This window comes from Petaurus breviceps, unplaced genomic scaffold (genome assembly GCF_028583685.1).
Source record: "Petaurus breviceps papuanus isolate PSGF00001 unplaced genomic scaffold, PetGlider_PUasm1.0 90822, whole genome shotgun sequence".
Classification (NCBI taxonomy): Eukaryota; Metazoa; Chordata; class Mammalia; order Diprotodontia; family Petauridae; genus Petaurus; species Petaurus breviceps.
Genome location: NW_027187351.1, coordinates 21,053,348 through 21,075,160, shown reverse-complemented (window position 1 = coordinate 21,075,160; position 21,813 = coordinate 21,053,348).

Genomic DNA, 21,813 nt, shown 5'->3' with positions numbered 1-21,813 from the left:
ACCCGCCCCTAAGCAATTGGGGTTAAGTAACTTGCTCAAGGTTACACGGCCAGGTGTTTCTGGGTGGGTGCTAAGTGTCTGAGCCCAGATTTGATCCCCAGGTCATCCCGACACTGGAGCCTGTGCTCTTACTTGCTGTGCTACCTGGCCACCCCAATTAAATATTTTATTGAAAACAATATTGCATAATAGTTTACAATTAAATAAATTAATGTCACTAAACAAAATATTTTAATATTTATAGTAAATGTTCATAGTTAGGTAAAGAATTCAACAGATGGGTCATATCTGAGAATACCACTGCTCTCAGGAACTTTGAGAGGTTAAATTACTTCTCCAGCATCAAACAGCCATTTTTCTTTTAGAAACAATACCCGTGGCAGGACTTCTTGGCTCTCTATCTGTTGTGCCATGCTTCTTGAGATCTAATACATTAATATCAATCTGAATTATTTAACAGTTTTTGTTGATGTCAGATCTCCATTATTCAACTAGGCAACATTCACACAGGAATGCTGGCATAAAAAGTCTCAAAGGGCAAAAATGAATCAAAGAGTGAGTTTAATTTGGCTATAACTTTTAACAACTAGAGTGTTGGGTCACCAACATATATTCAAAGAGAAGATAGGCTGGCAAAATGAAATCATTGAAGGATAATCATGGTACATTGTGTGTTTTATTGTTGTCTTGCAATATTAATCAATGAAAAAATTAATGAATAAAAAATAATTTAATAAATACTCAGTATGAGCTAAGTATTGAGAGAAGCAATGAAGTTACCAATAGAAAATGACGTAAACCTTTCTTTCCAAGTCTTCATATCCTATTTGGTAGAGGAGAGATATGCAGAAATTTATTTTAGTTTAAATGGAAGGCCAGATACAGTCAGAAGTCACATGTCAAAGCTAAGATATACGAAGATTCTGGAGTGTATAGTATTTGATTAGATACAAAAAGGTTGAAAGGCTTGAGGGTAAAATGTCAAGGAATGTGATAAGACATAGATTTTAGGGAGCTATGGCAGAAAAAATGGTAAAGCCTAAAGATTCTCTTTTTTGCATGAATGATGATTGATATAAGAAGGGAGTGAGGGAGAGAGAGAGACAGAGAGACAGACATACAGAGAGAGAGACAGAGAGAGACAGAGAGAGAGACAGAGACAGAGAGAGACAGAGACAGAGAGAGAGCGACAGAGAGAGACAGAGAGACAGAGACAGAGACAGACAGGCAGGCAAACAGACAGAGACAGGGACACAGAGAGACTGAGACACAGAGAGAGACAGAGAGACAGACAGGGAGTCAGAGAATCAGTTTCTGTTAGTAAATACAAAGGAATGGAGAGTGTTCATAAGAAAATACCAAGTGAGAATCTGGATCAAGCAAGGGAGAAACCCTAGGATATTGGGCATCATTCTTTACCTATGTTATTCTTATAGAATTTTATTAATAATTATTATGATAATTATATTAATGATGTTAGATCTGTATGTATATGTTATATTGGAATTTAAAAAGTATTTTACATATGCTATCTTATTAGGCCTTACATTAATCCATGTGAGGCAGATACTGTTATCCTGATTTTAGAGATGAAAAAGAATTGAGACAGGGTGATTTACACAGGGTCACATAGGTACTACAAATGTGAAGCAAGATTTGAACTCATGTCTTTCTGATACCAAGCCAGACACTCTATTCACTATCACTTAACTGCCCAGGCTGGAAAGTAGGGGTACACTTGATATTGTTTGAAGAATTACCCCATGTATGAGATGAAAGGTCCATTAGAGCATGCAAATGCAGGATGTAAATTTGAATTTATATTTAAGAATTAGTAAAAAGTGAAATTCCACATTTGGTGAAGAAATTTGTATTTGTATAAAAGTGTGCATATGAATACCTATGCATGCATATATCTATAAACATGTACAGATATACATCTATGCTCATGTACATATATGCACATTACCTTTAGTGATATAATATGTTTGTTTCCTGTTCTGCTTGTGATGGTGTTAGTTATTAAATCTACTCAATCTTAGGTAAGAGTAACACTCCTGTCTGCCCCTTATGTACCCCTAGTAGACCTGAGAACAGGAAACTAGCAATAAGCTTTAGATTTACAAAATTCACTGAAAGCAAATAAGTAATTCAGTAACATAGGTCATTAACAAGACTAGGCACTGGGGAGACATGAGTAGAAAGGTCAATGTAGTTGCCACTCCACTGTTTCCTTTGATTCTAATGATATTATTGTGAAGACCATACTTTAAGTGTCAATCCAAGCAATTGACCTTGAGAGAGTATACAAATATATCTGATGGATATCTATAATATAGTCTTTTTTGTTAAAAGAAAAAAAGTTTTCATTAAAAGGTCCAGAATATCAAGAGAATAAATGAAATTAAATGTAAGGGAAGGTGGCCTAACCATACCAGATATAAAACTGATTTATAAAGCATCGATAATCAAAACTACTTGGTATTGACGAAGAAATGTAGTAGTGGATCAGTGGAACAGGCTAAAACTACAAGACATAGTAATCAATCACTATAGTAATCTACTTTTCAACAGATCCCAAAACTCCAGCTTCTGAAATAAGAATTTAGTATCTCACAAAAACTTCTGGGAAAACTGGAAAATTATGTGACAGAAACTAGGCATAGACCAAAATCTTACTCCATATACCAAGATAAGATATACAAAATGGGTACATGATTTAGACATAAAGGGTCATATGAATTAAATACTACAAAGTGGAAAGGAAGAATGTACAACCACACAAGAGATAGAGAACATATTTAAATAAAAAGTGGATAATTTGATTATATTAAATTTAAATGTTTTGCATAAATAAAGACAATGCAACCAAGATTAGAAGGGAAATAGAAAATTAGGAAAGAATTTTTAAAAGCAGTGTCTCAGATAATGGTCTCATTTCTAAAACATAGTGAACTGAGTCAAATTTACAATAATACAAATCATTACCCAATTGATAAGTGGTCAAAGGATATGAATAGGCAGTTTTCAAAGGAAGAATTTAAAGCAACCTATAGTCACATGCAAAAATACTCAAAATCACTATGGATTAGATAAATGCAAATGAAAATAATTCTGAGGTAACATATCATCCCTATCAGATTGTCTAGCATGACAAAACAGGAAAACCATAAATGTTGGAGAAGGTGTGAGAAAATTGGAAAATTCATACGTTGTTGGTGGAGTTGTGAACTGATCCAACCATTCTGGAGAACAATTTGGAACTAAGCCCAAAGGGATATAAAACATTGCATATTTTTTAAATGCTTTATTAACTTCTGATTTACATCATACGTTTCCGCCAGATTTTGAGTTACAAATTTTCTCCCCATTTTTCCCCTACCCAGTACCCCAAATTAGCAGTCCCACAGGATATCCCCTCCTCCAATCTGCTTGCTCCCATATTTTCTCCCATACCCTTTTCTACTTTTCCAGTGGATCTCTATGCCTCAGTGCCTGTATATCTTATTTCCCAATTATATGTAAGATGGTATTAAGAATAGTATATATATATATATATATATATATATGTATATATTTATATACGCATATATATATACACATACACACACATACACACACACACACACACATATATATATATATATATATATATATATACATATACACATACATATGTATTTGAATATTTGATTTTAAAACTTTCAATTCCAGATTCATTCCCTTCCTAACTTGTTACCCACCCTTACTGGGAAGATACGCAGTTCAGTAGAGGTTGTACATATGTGGCTAATGCAAAACAATAACATAGTAGATATATTGTAAAAGACTAAATATATTTCCCTCCCTCCTATCCACACCTCTCACTTGTTCTGTTCTCTACTTTGATCCTGTCTATTTTCAAATGTGACTGCTTCCAACTTCCCTCCCCCCCAGCCTACCCTCCCTTCTATCATCACCCCTCTCATACCCTTCCCTCCCTATTCTACTGGAGGGTGAGATACCCTATTTAGTCTGTATTTCACTCCATCCTCGAGCCAAATTCAATGGGAATAAGGTTGACCCATTCCCTTTTGCCTTACTATTCTTCCCCTCCATTGTAACAATTTTCACATGCCTCTTCTGTATGAGATAGTTTACCCCAATCTCTCATCCCATCTCCTATCATTATATTCCTCTCACCTCTTAATTTCACCTTTTAAGTATCATTCCTTCCTTTTAAATTGGTCCTGGGCCCTCTATCTATGTATATCTGTAAACATATACATTCACATATGTACTCATATGCCCATATACCCTTATATATATATATATATATATATATATATATATATGTGTGTGTGTGTGTGTGTGTGTGTGTGTGTGTGTGTGTGTGTGTGTATTTCTCATCCCTTCACCTACCGAGAAAAGTTTCATAAGTTACAATTATTGTTTTTCTATGTGGGAATGTTAATAGTTCAACTTTGATAAGTTCCTTCTGATTCCTTTTCCCTGTTTACCTTCTCATGCTTCTCTTGCTTCTTGTATCCGAATGTCAAATTTTCTATTCAACTCTGGTTTTTTCAGCAAGAATGCTTGAGAGTCCTCTATTCCACTGAATGACCATATTTTCCCATGAAACATGATACTCAGTTTTGCTGGGTAGTTGACTCTTGGTTTCAATCCCAGCTCCTTTGACCTCCGGAATATCATATTCCAAGCCCTTTGATCCGTCAGTGTAGAAGCTGCCAGATCCTGGCTTATCCTGATTCTGTTTGCATAATATTCAAATTGTTTCTTCCTGGCTGCTTTTAATATTCTGTCCTTAATCTGGGAATTCTGGAACCTGGCTATAATATTCCTAGGAGTTTTCTTTTTGGGATCATTTAGAGGAGGTGATTGGTGGATTATTTCAACCTCTGTTTTGCCCTCTGCTACTAAAACATCAGGGCAGTTTTTTTGAGAACCTCCATGGAGGATGATTTCTAGGTTCTTTCTTTGGTCATGGCTTTCAGGCAGTCCAATAATTTTTAAATTATCTCTCCTGGATCTATTTTCCAGGTCAGTGGTTTTGCCCATGAGATATTTCACATTGCCTTCTATTCTTTCATTTGTTTGGATCTGTTTAACAGCATCTTGATTTCTCATAAAGTCATTAGCTTCCATTTGCTCCAATCTAATTGTGAAGCAATGATTCTCCTCATTGAGTTTTTGAGATTATTTTTCCATCTGGCAAATTTCGCTTTTTAAGGCATTCTTCTCCTCATTGCATTTTTGGGCCTCCTTTGCCATTTGAATCAGTCTGTTTTTCAAGGTATTATTTTCCTCAACCAGGCTGTTGACTCTCATTTCATAATTTTCTTGCATTGTTCTCATTTCTCTTCCCAATTCTTCCTCCACTTCTCTTACTTGGTTTGCAAAATCTTTCTTAAGGTCCTCTATGGCCTGTAACCAGCTTGATTTGACTTTAAAATATAGAACACAATTTCAAAGATAGGAAGAGGATAGATATTCTAAGAAAGAAAGATTTGCTTTGATATAGGCAAGAAGTGAAAAATCTCAAGACATACTCAGGGGACAAAAATAAATGAAGTATGTTGAGTAAGGAATTATATAACAATAACTCTTACTGAAAAACTTAGATAGGACTTGATTGAGGATCATCTTTTTTTTTAAAGCAATCAGATTTAAGTAACTTGCTCAAGGTTACAAGGCCAGTTATTTCTAAGTGGTACTAAGCATCTGAGCCCAGATTTGATCCCCAGGTCATCCTGACACTGGAGCCGATGCTCTTACCCGCCTAGCCACCTGGCCATCTGTAATGTAATATCAAGCAAAGGCAACTTCCCAGGTTCAAAATACCAGCATAGGTGCTCTCTATTTTATTCAGTGACAAACCAAGAACAGAGAAGATCAAAACATGACATCATTCAAAATACAGCATTTACTAAGTGTGATTAAATAATCTCCAAGTACTACCCCACCCCAGGACCTTCCAATCATTCAATCAATTACAAAGTCCCAGTTCTAAATACTACTCCACCCCTAGGCTATACCTTCATTTAGTCCACCACAAAACCCCTCTTCTCAAATGGAGATTAGTTTCCAAACATAGGTAAAGTACCTTCATTTGTCAATCACAGAGCACAATAAGGTCAAAAGTTCCCCACCCCTGGATCACAATTGAATCTACCCCAGAGTTACATCAAGTTTAAACACAGCACTTAATACCCAAATGGAGGTCTTTTCTTCATCTTGACACGAGGCAAGTTCTCAGCAATCTTAGTTCCTGGGGAGACAAGGCTTAGCAAGGCCATAAGATACATTGCCAGTCCCTTCATGAATTCATCCTCTGTCTGTAGAACAGTCCTAGAACCCCTGAACACATTAGCAAAGCCCTCTCCCAGGATTTCTGTAAACATACAACAAGAAAATCCTTCTTCAGGGCTTCTGAACCAACAGAAAGGCTCCCAGACCCCTGCAACAACAGCACTGTCCCTCACCAGTGGACAGTATTCACTCTCTGTCTGCAGGACAGTCGCAGGCCTTCTTAGCGAACAGCCAGGTTCCAGGACTTCTTCAACAAAAGGACTGTCTTTCACCAGTGGACAAATCTGGCAAAACAACATCAAAACAGACAGACAAAGTACCAGCAAAACAGCCATGTCTCCTCAGTCCTTGGCAGCTCAGGAGGCAGGTCTCAAAAGTCCAGGGCAATTCAAAGCGGCCACCAGCAATTCTCTTAGTCTCTCTCTCTCTCTCTCTCCACGAGGTGCTGCTTCCAAAAAGATCTTCCGCCTCTCTCTAATGTCTCTCCAAATCTACATCACCAGCTCCTCCCAGTTCAGGACTTTCTTTTCACATCAACAAGCCCATCCCACAGGTGGGATTAACAAACTCTGGGTTTTAATACAATCAATTTGAAAACCAAGCCAATACAGGGGAATCTTTAATTGCCATTACTATCACACCATCCCTAAGCATTTGGGGTTAAGTAACTTGCTCAAGGTTACAGGGCCAGGTGTTTCGGGTGGGTAATAAGTGGCTGAGCCCAGATTTGATCCCCAGGTCATCCGGACACTGGAACCGGTGCTCTTACTCGCTGTGCTACCTGGCTGCCCCAATGGATGATCTTAAATGCTATCAAGAGAATTTGAACTTTACTTAGAAATCAATAATATGCCACTAAAGGTCTATGAAGAAAAGGATGTCACAATCAGAACACCTCAAACCTATAGATAAGAAATCAAATTAACAAAAAATAATCGAAGTTTTCATTCGTGATTCTAATAGTTATATGACTCTCATATTGATATTGATGAATTTGAGGGCCAAGAGAATAGAGATTGAAGGATAATCTTTTAGAAGTCCATTGGAATTAACCAAGATAATAGAAAGGAAATCTTTTGAAACAGAGGTTGTTAAATTTACATGTTTATGTGCTTTTGCTTCTGTATGTGTTTGATGAGCACTTTTGGCAACCTCCTGAATTCTGCAGAATAGAATCTTTCATGGAATAGTATTTTTACAATGCACTCAACAATATGCTTAAGTATCAAAGATAAAATTTTATATTAAAATAAAATTATCAAAATGCATATTTTAAAGTTCACACACACCAGGTTAAGAAGCACTGTAACTATTTGTAGTTTTAATAATGCAGGAGTTATGAAAAGGTACCCAATAGACTTATCATGGAAGAAGAAAGCAGGAACCAATCAGTAATTAACTATACTATGGAAAGGGGTTTTTTTTAATACCAAAAATACCAAATACATAACATTGAGTAAATAGCTATGCCATTATCAGAAAAATGAAACTCAGGAGGAAGAGTAAGTTTTAAGAGGAAAAAAAATATTAATTTTGCACATGTCAATGCTGAAATCTTGGTGGGACATCCAAAGAGATGAATATTATTGATAGATGTTGCAAGTAATTTTTAGGAGAATGATAAGGGCAGATACCAAAATGCAAGTAATTAGGGAAAGAGTGGGTGAGAAAGTGTAAGGAAAGTGAGCAAATGTAAATATTGTGCATGTACAAAATATTTAACTATTTTCTCCATGAGGGAAAGGAGAGATATGGAATAGAAGGTGAATTGCTTAAAATAATTAACATTTTTTTTCTAAGATTGAGGAGTTGTGCACTTCTTTTAAATGGCAATATCTAGTCATGTGGGATATTTTGAAGACACTTAAGGTAGATCATTCCAGATGCTGGAAGTGGGCAGGGAAAGACAGGATCAAAGAGTCAGGTGGGATTATTTATTAAAAACCTAGGAAACAAGACTTATGTTTAAGGCCTTGATATCCTTATGAAGTTTCTATTATGAAATACATTCTCTCGGAATGTTGAAAATATTAATATTCCTAGTAAACTGTTATTTTGTTTGGAAAAGTACGTATTTATTATCCTTCACACAAAGGAAACTTCAGTACGAAAAACAAAGAACAAGTAAAAACAAAAACAAAATATAATTTACAAGGACATACTATTTTAGGCCCTTTTCATTTGCTTTTGTGTGTACAAAAGACAAAAATACATAATCTGCTAAAATAGATTTCTGTTGCTGAGATATTACCAGTCCTTAAGTGATGATTCAATATTTCAAAGAGTTATGCTTTTCCTAAATAACTATTTATATATAGCCAGACATCTGTTGTCTTGGATGAGTTGCTAAAGTTTTGAGGATAAGGACAATTTCCTTCCAAGGCATGTTGCAACAAATTTAGTTTACTTTGAACTACCCATCATTGTTAATGTAGTAGTCAAACGGCTTTGTAAACAAGAACCAACATAGCAATTAATTGCTTGTAATCAGGGATCAATGAAACATCACATTCATACACATTACTGTATCTTCTTAAGACCCATGACTCCCTTTAGTCAAGCAGAATTTAGAGGAGATACCTGTTTTGTAGGTAGAGTTCAGAGCCTATGAAGTTGAAAAATATTAAATTAAAATTTCAAAGTGGTTAGTATACAGTATAAGATTGCAAATTACAGCCAAGTGTATCATGCTATGTATTTCAGCACATCTTGTCTCATGGTACAACAATTCCCTTCAACATTCACACTTAAGCCACTTGTTCTAAGATGCCTTTTCTGATGCTATGTCATTAGCCTCTTCCTTAATCAAATAAAATTCTACTTGTTTAATAGATTCTGTATCTCTTATTTATTTATCTAGGAACAGAGTTTATAACCCCATGTAAATATAAACTCTCTGGAAGGATAGATTATCATTTCTCCCCCTTTCTCTCAACAATATCCAAGAATGTACCAGAGAAATAGAAAGATTTAATTAATGCCTGTTGATTCACTTGTTGATATGTCTGGGGAAATATAAGCATTATTTTTAATGATAAACTATAAGCAGTCATACATAAGCATTTGAACCCAGGCATCACACAATGCAGTCTAAGTTTAAAATTATTTTTTTAATTACATTTGATTTAATTAAACAAACATTAGTTATATAAGATGCATTATGTTCAAAGTTCTGAAGATACAAAGAAAAGTCAAACACTATCTGATATCAGTTTATTCTACTAGAGAGATAGAGCATATTTGCCCACAGATAACCTTTAGATAGAAACAACGAGAAATGAAGGTTCAGGAAAGGGTTTGATGAGGAAGTGACACCTGAAGCAAAAATTGAAGTAGTTAAGTATTCAAAGAGGGAAAGGTGAGTCAAGTACTGCAAAACTTCAATGTGGAAATGAGAGGAAAATTTCTACAAAGGGATAGAGTTGTGAGATGTAAAGTAAAGTTCAGAAAACACCAAACTGAAGGAGAATAATGTGAAATCAATCACTTCCACAACATTCTTGAAATATTCACATCAGGATCTGGCTTACAAATGCCAAGGTGGAAAAATGAATTATGTCTCAGTGTAACATTCCATTTTGAATCAGATATATTTGTTAACAACCCATCTTTCCAAATTGGTAGAAATATCATCACCACCTTTCATTCTGCACTTATTAAGCAAAATTAATGTGACCTCCAATGATATGTTATGCAATTTCAATTTTACAAGTAGAAATCTACTTTCCATTTCTGCCTTCCAATACTGATCCTCCCAAGATTAGTATTGTATTGATCAAGAATTTCGGGTTCCTTAAGAATGAACTTTTTTTTTAACTGTTGATGATGCTAACTGGCTCTTGTAGTACCGTTTTTAGCTGCTTTCTACGTAAATATAACCTAAAGACAGCCATTTTTTTTAAAGATTTCTATGTAGACATTATATCTGAGTTGATTTTGATAATGTGCCCAGAAGTACTTTTAGTTTTGCACAACACATAATAGAATATCTAGAAATAAACTGCACAAATTTTTAGGATAGGGACTGCTAATTAGCCAAAATTGGTCAAAACCATATTTTACTACATTTTATTCACTCAGAGTATGAAACACTCCACTGAATTTGATGGAAATATGTGTCATCTACAATTTGTATAGTATTATGTATGTATTACATGATACAAGAGGGAAGAAAAGTTGACTGCTCATTGAAATGCTATACAAAGGGGACAAACTGTGTTCATTGAGGAGATGGTAACATTTCTATATAAAAAAGGGAAGAGATATGTTCTAGATAATATACATAACTTCACAAATCAAAAGGTACTATACATCATTTGTCAGTTAGGATAAAAGACTGGAACTTTCCTTGGGCTGTTGAAATTCTTTTTTTTTAGCATTTACATCTTTTATACCAATTAGGGGGATTAGAAAGATGCTGTAGGGAGTCAACTGTTGTAGCTCACACTGCAGGTCATGCAGAGAGTATACAAAGCAAAATACAGAATAAGAACAAAATGGAGTAAATTATTTCCTTCCCCCAAATTCACTTTAAGCACAGAACAGAAAAAAAAAATAGGGAATCAATCTCACTCAGATAATTAGATCAAATAGGAGGTATGAAAGTGATACATTATTCAAGAGGTTAAACTACTTAGGAAAGCCTGAAATGAATGGGCAATTCTGGACTTAAACAATAGTGGTTACTTAAGTTCAGGGATTACTTGTTGAAAGACCAATGGGCCCTGCATAGCCTTAGAATTCCTGTCACTTTTGAAAAATTTGATTTTTAGACCTTTTATTTGATTAAAAAAAAACAAAAACTGGGGCGGCCAGGTAGCAAAGCGAGTAAGAGCACCGGCTCCAGTGTTGAGAAGACCTGGAGATCGAATCCCGGGCTCAGACACTTAGCACCCACCCAGAAATATCTGGCCGTGTAACCTTGAGCAAGTTACTTAACCTCAATTGCTTAGGGGCAGCCAGGTGGCTCAGCGAGTAAGAGCACCAGCTCCAGTGTTGGGATTACCTGGGGATCAAATCCGGGCTCAGATACTCAGCACCACACCCAGAAATAATAACTGGCCGTGTAATCTTGAGCAAGTTACTTAACCCCGATTGCTTAAAAAATAAAAAATAAAAAAAACCAAAAACAACAACATGCCTCCCTTAGAAAGCCCTATTTTAAAAAATGGTAAGTGAAACTGCTTAACATGGTAATTATGACTGTTATAACATGCACTTTCTGTTGTTGTAGCTTCTTATAGTAAGAACAGAAATATTTTGGTTTTAGCAAGTTGAACCCTACTTTAGCTAATATGAAGAGGATATATTTTTAGGGTTTTCTTGGCAAAAAATAGTATGGCTGAATCAGTAAATTACCCTAAGTCACCAGAGAGATGACATGTGCCAAACAGGTCAAACTCTCATTACCTCCCCTTAGAAAGCAGTGGAGATCTCAAGAATCCAGAAAATAACAGAGATCCCTTTTTCTTCCTCCTATCTTGCTTTGTGATCTAGCCATTTTTTTTGTTCAAGCTATGGTATTTGTGTAGATGATTTCCAGATCTATCTTTTTTTCCCCTCTTTTTCACATTTTTCCAGGATTACTATGTCACCAAATAGTTTTTACCAAATCACCAACAGCTTAAGCTGCATTTCCCTAAGGTATTTCAGACTCAACTTATCCACAATAGAACTTTTATTTTTTCCCCAAAACTATGCCCTTCTCATCAGAATAACCTTATAACTGTCAAGGATCAGACCATCCTCAAACTGAGCCAAGTATATTACCCTGGTCTCATCCATCACTTTTCATTCAAACTCACCTCACCTCTCCAAGATGTTGAAAAATCTTGGAATTTATATCTTTACTATATCTCATATCTATATCTCTATATATGTAGATAGATAGAGAGAGAGATACATAGAGAGATAGATAGATATACATTTCTTCAATTTGCTATTCAATCATGATTATATATCAAATTCTCATTACTTGATATTTGGGCTAGTGTTAGAGCCCTCTATTTGGTTTCCTTGTCTCTAGTTTCTACCTACATTACTAAATACTTTATCTAGTTATCATAATAATTCTTCTAAAACAAAGATATGACAAGATGATATAAATACCCAGTGAATTGAAAAAATCCATATTATATTTAGGAGCAAATAAAGAATCATTGTTTGATTTCAAGGGCATTTAAAACTTAATCATCTCCTTTTCCAGCAACACAAGTACTTAGTAGAAACTTGTGGACTTATTGACTAAAGATCTTCATCATCTACTTTATTCTGTTTTCAAAACATAATAACATATTTTTGATAATTAGTTTTATAATTAAATTTGTCCTCCAATATTATTATAAATTTCTGTAATCCCTTATCTATTTTTCCCATTATTTCTTTGAATTCTGTGACCTTCTGTATCTCCCTAATTATTTTGTAATTACGTGATCTAGTTATATACAGTATGTCCTGGGTGATTTGGTTGGCAAAATGCTAAATATTTAGATTCATTTAGGTATTATCATAATTTTTATCATATTGTGACTGTCCAGTCATGAATTGCATATAGTAACACGTTATTTGTCAGATATTACACAAAATAACTTAAATTTTCCTCTTGGCTTTTGTTAATATGCAGTGATGATTATCATTCTTTTGGTGAACTATTTTGTATTTTGCTAATGCTTGCTAAATAATTATCTTAATTACTAATTCCTTTATTCTCTAGGGTTTTCTATGTAAACAATTTGCATGTAAGGATAATTTGAGCCTATCTTTGCTACTATTTACACACGTCATTTTGTCATCTCAACTTATTAGAATAGCTATTATCCCAAATCCTGATTTTTATTATTTGATATATTTTCTCACAATTATCATTTTCTTTAAGGAAAGCATTTGTAATCAATTCTTTGACCAACTCTGCAAATAATCATTCATTATATGGTTCAAACTTGAGTTCATATTTCCTTTGAAGATCAATGTATGTTCTATGAACATCTATAAATAATGAATTTAATGTTTCAGCATGGGGCATTGCAAAATTGCTTTATTCACTTTCACATATTTAGAGGGTCTTCCCAACTCTGAGGTTTGCTTTCCATATATGTACTATGTCACTCTGTCATTTACAAACTTCATCATGAATTTAACTTTTAAAAATCAGGCAAAGAATGGGCTCTTAAAAAGTAGATCTGGAAGGGGAAGACCATCAGGGTTTCTGACCAAAACAGAAACAATTCTTATTTACATTGATTCTGAGTCAATCAGGTCCCAAATAGTGACCAAAAAGGACTTGGTCTGAAACTAGAGTAATTTGGTAATAAGATTGGTCTTTAAGAGAAAAAAAAAAGTTAAGATTAAAAATTGCATTCCCTTTGGACAAAGAATCTGCACTTAAGGTTAGACTTAATTGTTGAATGGTCACTGCTTCAGTCAAAGTGAACCCCATTAAAGATCTTAACTTGAAAAAACCAAAGGACCCCTATTGCATCCTGGGCCATCTGCAGTTTTCCTGATCCATATATGGACACTGTACCCAGAAGGCTCAGGAGGAGAAAGAGAGGTGGGTAACTTTGCATAGCCCTTCCTCACTTGAATCTGTTTCACTTCCATGTCATGGCATCTTCTCCCTGATGTAATGGTCCTCTTCAAGAATGAAGGATAAATAACTGTAGCAAAGGAAGCAGAAAGCATCTTCATGATACAATATGTTTTTCTAACACGAATTAACTCTGCATGTGATTTTATATTATAAGCATATTTATTTTATCAAGCAAGTTGCTACATAGTCAATTGATTAGTCTTTTGGTAATAAGTGAGTGTATTATGCCAACAGTAATGCTTATCATCCTACAATTTGCAGTTCTTTCCAATTGATATTGTTATATTACAATTACAGCTATTGCTTTTCAGATCCCTTCTTTCCTTTTCCCTTCTTTGTTTTCTTATTCTTTCCTTCCTTCATAATCCCTCCTTTTATCTTTTTCCTTCTCTTCTTCCTTTCTATTTATTGCTATTATAGTGGTGGTGTTCTCCCTTGTTGTTGGTGTTATTCTTTTCCTTTTTGTTGTACATTACTTTTGTTCTTCTTAATGTTATTCTTCTCTGTAGTTGTTGTAGTTGTTAGTGTATTTGTTGTTGTTCTTCTACTTCCTCCTCTTCCTTCTCCTTTTCCTCCTCTTTGTTGTTATTTTGTTGTTCTCCCTGCTTAGTATGGTTATTCTCCCCTGTTGTTGTACTTTGTTTTTGTTCTTTTTGTTCTTTTTTCATTGCTGTTGTTTTGCTTCCTCCTCCTTTTTTTGTTATTGTGCTGTTGTTCTCCTTTGTTGTTGGTGTTGTTCTCTTCCTTGTTCTTCTTGTTTTCCTTCATCATAGATGTAGCTGCTGCTGCTGTTCTTCTTGTAGATCTTATTCTTCTTCTTCATGTTCTTGTTCTTGTTTTTCTTCTTTGATTCTTAATGTTATCCTTCTACACTGATACTCACATAGTAAGAAGCAGAAATTGCCTTTGAACACAGGTTCTTTGCTTTGGAATCTATCTCTTTTTCTACTATAGCACACAATAATTGATTTTATGGTGATGGATTTAACTTCATTGATGTTTATTAATTAACTATTGAGATTTATAACCTTAACAAAAGTATTTCTGATGTGGTTGACTTGAGGTTTGTCTCAGCTAGCATATAATAAATTGTAATGCATTGTTTCCAATACTACTCTGTATTTTCATTAAATTGTTATTATAAGCTAAAATATAACAATCCATGACTTTTATTTATTGTTTCTGTGATATAAAATTTTCTTATATTTTATATGCTTTAGCTTCATATCTTATTGTTTTTATAATTTTATTGCTTTGGAAATATTTGCAAGTATCTCAACTGTTCAGATAGTTTTCCATCTCTACAATTGTTTTTCTTCTATCTTTGCATTTTGAGTGCAGGTTCTTTTATTTATCCCATTGCTTTATTAAAATTTACCATAGGTTTAAATTAAAAGAAACTCTATTATATATCTTTTTAAAATCCTTTTTTGAAAACCCTAATTTGTAAGTTATTTTCCATCCCAATATTTAATTTATTTTTTTTTCTTTTTATCATTACAGACCTCCCTTTAGGTTTGTGCACATATCATATTAGGATTATGGCAGTAAAGTAAATGTATTATCTGCATATTTTCCTGGATTTGACTGATTATAATGATACTTTCTGTATTTTTGAAATTGTTGTTTTGGATTAAGATGTTAATTCTCCCTTCTTAATTTCATACTGGTTTTCTATTAGGATTTCCTTTTACTGCATTATTTTTCTCTTTTTTTTGTTATTTGAATGTGTTTTTTGCCTTTCAAGTTCTTTCTTCATGATTTTACAGAACTAAGTTAACATTTTGGTACTTAATACCTGAGTATTAAATCAGAGTTTTTGCTAATTTACTTTAGCCTCAAATAAAAAGTAAAACCAGTTAATCTTTGGGAAGGTAAAGAGTACATTGTCAATAACACTAAGTTCGAAGTGAGGAAGACCTGCAATAAATCTGATCTCAGACACTTAATAGTTGTGTGATCTTTGATAAAACATTTAGCTTTTATTTGCTTTCATTTCAATTGTAAAATGGGGATATGAGTAGTTTTATTAATCAGTGTATAGAGTCCTAGATTTGGTGTCAGGAAGAACCTGAGTTTAAATGAAACCTCAGATTCTTACTAGCTTCATGACCCTATGCAAGTCACTTAAAATTTTTTGCCTCAGTTTCCTCATCTATAAAAAGACCTGGAGAATGAAATGGCACACTGCTCCATCTTGGCATCTTTGCCAAGAAAATCCCAAAGGGGTCCCAAAAAGTTTGACATAACTGAACAATAGCAAAAATTGAAGAAGACAATATAAAATACCTTCAAGGATTATAGTGAGGATAAAATGAGATGATCTATATAAAGCACTTAACACAGTGCTTGACACATGGCACCATGAAATACTATTACTGTAATATTAATATTAGTCTTTTGTAGTAATTAAATAATGAAGGATGCTGAAATAAGCTACACCTTAGTAAACTTTATTGAATATTGTTAGTGTAGAGTCTTTAGAGGATGATTCTTAGGAGGGTTTCAAGTTCTCCAGAAGGAAGACTAGCAGAAATATAAAACAATGATTCTTTATTAAGGAGAGAAAACAGCCTTCTGGTGATTTTATTTTGCTTTAGTGTGAAGATAGCTAGAAATGTTCAGACATGGCAATCTCTGAAGTAATGAAATATTGGGGCTAAATCATACACATTGCCCATGCATAATACCCACATATGCACTAATTTCATTGAGTAGCTAACTACAACTTACATGGTTTTCATCAAGATATTCTAAACCTGTGGCTATAACATTAGATTGCTAAGTGTTTAGTGTAATATCTTTCATTTCTAGATATTTTAAAGGTAGTTGGTTTTTTTATATTGTCCCGAATTGTGTAGTCTTCATTTTTGACTATCAACTCCCCATTAGATAGATGATTATTTTGGAGACAATATCCTGGCACAGCCAAGTGATATATGTCAAGATGATGGAGCAGAAGGATAAATTTGGTGTTAACCGCCACTCCAATCACTTCCAATATATGTAAAAAATGATTTTAAATAAATTCTGTAGCTACAGAACATACAAAGTGACAGATAGGGAAACAAATATCCTGTTAAAGGCAGCCTGGCAGGCCAACATGTAGGTCTATCACAGCACACTGGGAGCTGAGTACAGTGCTTCATGAACCATGCAGTTCTGGTCACAGGGAAGCCCCAAGCAGCTGTGGCCAGAGCAGACCTCAAGAGAGGGAATAAACAGCAGCTGTGGTGGTTTCCAGACTTCTCAACCCATAAACACCAAAGAGAAGGTAAAAGGTCAGTGTGGAACTCTGTTAGAAGAGGGGAATAGAAGCAAATGTTCTGGCCCCTTCCCCTGGCTTAAGAAGTGTCAGAGCCACGGTGGCTGCAGCTGCTGCCATGTGGCTGCCTCCAGAGCTCCTTGTCTGCAGATCATAGGGGGACCAAGTGATCATTCAGAGGGAAATTGTTCTTGCTCTGACCTCCTTGGATGTGGATCACAGTCTTGAGTGGTGGTCCTGGGGTGTGTGGCCAGAATGCCAGAGCTTGTGGTGGCTGCAGAAAGGGTGCTCTCCTGATAGCTCCAATAGTTGCAAAAACCCCAGCAATTTGGGACAAAGCTCTCTCCATTCTGGAAGCAGAGTTCTACTGTGGCAAAGAGCTCAAAAGACAAGTAATTGCCTGGCAAGATGAGCAAGGAGAGTAAACACAAGCAGAGAATAGATTCCTTTTGTAGGGGAAAAAGGAACAAAGCATAGAATGGGAAGAAGATAACAAAGTCAGAACTCCATCAAAAGTGTACAAAACCTTTCTCCACAGGCATTGAGGAGCTTAAGAAGTATTTTAAAAATCAAGTAAGAGAAGCAGAGAAAAAAATTGGGAAGAGAAATGATAATGATGTAAGAATATAACGAAAAGCAAGTCAACAGCTTGCTAAAGAGGACCCCCAAAATACTGAAGAAAATAACACCTTAAAAATACATTAACTCAAATGGCAAAAGAGGCTCATTCATATGCAAATATATCCCTAAAAAATCTCTTAAGATTAATCTAGCCAAATTCCAGAATTCCCAGGTCCTGGATAAAATACTGCAAGGAGTCAGGAAGAAAAAGAACTTGAGTATTGTGGATACAAAATCAGGATAACACAAGACCTAACAGCTTCTACATTGAGAGATCAAAAGGCTTGGAATATGATATTCTGGAGGTCAAAGGAGCTAGCATTAAAACCAAGAATCACTTATCTAGGAAAATTGAGTGTAATGCAATAGGAGAAAATTGGTCATTCAATGAAATCGAGGACTTTCAAACATTCTTGATGAAAATTAACACAGCTGAACAGAAAAAAAAATGACTTTCAAATACAAGAAGCAAGAGAAGCATGAGAAGCTAAACAAACAAAAAAAAAGAAATCATAAGGAACTTATTAAAGCTGATCTATTTGCATTCCTACAAAGAAAAGTGATAATTGCATTTCATAAGACTTTTTTCACTATGAATATATTTGAAGAGAATGTGTGTAAATATATATATATATATATATATATATGTAGGTATAGGAGGGTGTATGTGTATGTAAATATATATGTGAGTGTGGGCATATGTATGCACATGTATACATAGACAGAGGGCTCAGGATGAGTTGTATAGGAAGGGATGATACCTACAAAATAAAATTAAGAGGTGAAAGAATAATTTATTGGAAGAAGGAGGATGGGAGAGATAGATTAGGGTAAATTATCTCAAATAAAAGAGGCAAGAGAAAACTGTTGCAATCGAGGGAGAGAGCAGGAGGGTGAAAGGGAATGGGACCATGTTACTCTCATTGAATTTGGCTTAATGAGGGAATAGCAGACAGACTCGGTTGGGTATTTTACCCTACAGGAAAAAAAGGGGGAAAGGGAATTTGGGGGGGGGATAGAAGAGAGGACAGATTGGGGGAAAGGTAAGTTAGAAGCAAACACTTTTGAAAACGGATAAGGTCAAAGAAGAAAACACAATAAGTGGGGGACAGGATAGCATGGAAGGAAAAATAGTCTTTCATAATATAAATACTGTGAAAATGTTTTGCATAACTACACATGTACAACTTATATTGAATTGCTTATCTTTCCAATGTGGGTGGGTTAAGAGAGAAGAAAGGAAAAGATCTGGAGCTCAAAGTTTTTAAAACAAATATTTAAGAAAATGTTTACATGCAACTGGGAAATAACATATACAGTCACTGAGGTATAGCAATCCATCTTGCCATACTAGAAAGTAAGGGGAGTGATAGGAGAGGATATAAGAGAGAACAATTTGAGGGATATTCATTAAGCTTGGTATTTTGGGGTGGGGATAGGGGAAAGACAGGGAGAAAAGTATGTAACTCAAAATCTTGTGGAAATAAATGTTGCAAACTAAAAATAAATGATTGACCAAAAAAAGGACAATGTGACCTAGTGGAGGGGAGGCCTTTGCGCTTTTTATCCTGAACGATATTTTGTTTAAAACTATGTGGCTACTTTAGTAATAAGGTGTTATGTTATATAATTGTGTATGCTGTATTTTGGTTTCTGTGAATGTTTTGCTTTTTTGTTTGTTTCTTTACTGCTGAATTGAGAGTTCACTATACTATGTGATCAGAACCTTAGAGCGATTCAAAGCAGGAATCCTTTAGAGACCTTCTGGTACTTGGCTTTACAATAAGCTGAAGTTACCTTGTGGGTGGCAATTGGTGGATATTTTGCAGGAATAGTTGACTTTTCCTACATAACAATTGCTTTCCCAGATGTGGACTAGCCTGGAAGCAGGATTTCATGATTTTGGAATGTGCTGTCATTCTCAGGGATACTGTTATTATCTGCCTGTCTGGATGAGTTGAGCAACAGTCGTTACTGGTGTTGCTGGGGGAAGTGAGTTCTTTCTCCACATATATTACACCTGCTCAGTTTCATGGGCTGGACTGGGCAAAGTCAGATAATTTGGAGAACACTAATATTCCCAAGGCTCTTAAGCTTGATGTCCTTGTGTTTCTCCATGTACATCTGAGGGGAGATGGAAATCAAACTGGTGGTCATTCTTTAATTTACCTGGAACAGACAGCTCTCTTTCTCTTTTTCCAGGTGTTCTGCTGCTTCAGCTAGATTCAACCAGGTAATAGAGTATGAGTCCCAACCCTTAAGGAGAAATCACTTTTAGTAGATATCGAAATCTTCTTATAAATAATTATCTTGTACCTAGGTTTTCTTCTCAATAAATAAAGATGAATTAATTAAGCATTTAGTATGGGCCAGGCACTGGAATAAATACTAGTAATACATAGAAAAGCAAAATCAAAGCAAGCAAAGAAAAAAAAAGGAGTTTGCATTCTAATGGAGAAATGTGGAATGATAAAATGGTATAACTAAAGAAATTTTACATTTCTTTAACATGTAAGTCAAATATTTTGGGGGACATTCAGGAGATGGTACTCTTAAAGGTCCCCTCTTTGTTTTCATCTCAGGTGTTGGACCTCTCAAGAACTACCCTGGAAACCAAAACAAAGTGGAACAGCCCCTAGAAATAAGAAACTGGATATCAGTGTTCTAGTCCAAGGTATGCTTCAACTTTGTGAAGCCTTTGCTCCTTTCTAGGCCTCAATTTCTTCATCTATAAGATAAATGAGTTATACTATGTCCTTTACATCTCTAAGTATAAATTATTTAATGTTATAATGCTGGTGGAATTTTGTCTTTAAAAAAATAGAAAAAAGAATAGGTGCATACAGGGATTTCTAGATTCTTTAAATTGACTTTTAATCATGCCAGTTCAGTTGTAGGATTTTGTATTATGTAGCAGACCAAATTGGAAATTCCATAAGTTCTTCAAGAAATCTGCAAAGTGTCACATACTGGGGTATTGCTACAAAGCTGTTAAATTGGAGAACTGCATATATTTTATAAGTATGGGAGATATCTGAAAGCAAAGTTTTCTCTACATTTCACCCAAATTCTTTCATAAGCAATTCTTTCATTTTATTTTTCTCTATTCTATTCCACATTCCCTTTCTTTTTCACTGTCCCCTGTTCCCTTGAGTCACCTGTTACTGTCGTTCCTACTCATTCATAGGGACCAAAACACTTGAATCAGTTTGCTGTCCTAAGTATAAAAAAGATCAGGATATTTTAACTCTTTTTTTTTATTTGAACTGTCATTGAGCCAACAGGGTAGAGGCTGTAGAAACTAGTGAGAGATTTATGTTAGCATTATAATAACTTTTTCCTTTTTGGAAACATTAAAAAATTTAGAGCTGGGTGATTTTACTTTTGAGGAAGTAAAAATGGACCAAAATAGTCCACCGGTGTATAAAATTATTGCCCTCTGAATACTGTGTGCCTTTGCTTTAATATCCTTTTAACTCTTGTCTATGAGTGTCACATCTGAAACAAGCAGGTTGGAGTCCTTGAAATCAAGCACATCAGAAGAAAGCAAAATCTCTTAGGAAGCCAGAATCCATGAGCTAAATTAATAATAATTTTAAGACTGACCACTAAAAGTAACAATAATTAAAATGAAGTTCCTTTAAAATGTTTACTTTTAGTGAATTTGTAAATCTCTTATTATCATCCCATGTGATCAAAGAAAAGTCCATGACCATATACCATGTTGAAAGTGATGCAATTCAAGGTATATAGAGAGTAATGATACATTTAAAATTTATTTTAACAAATAATAATAAAAAGTAACCACACAAATATATAATGTTTTAGTAAAAAAAAAAACCACTTTGCAAATACTATCTTTATAAGGAAGACAATATGGTACAGTAGAAAGAGTAAAACAGGGGGCGACTAGATGGTGCAGTGAGTAAAGCACTGGCCCAGAGTCAGGAGGACACGAGTTCGGTTCTGGTCTCAGACACTTAACACACACACACACACACACACACACACACACACACACACACACACA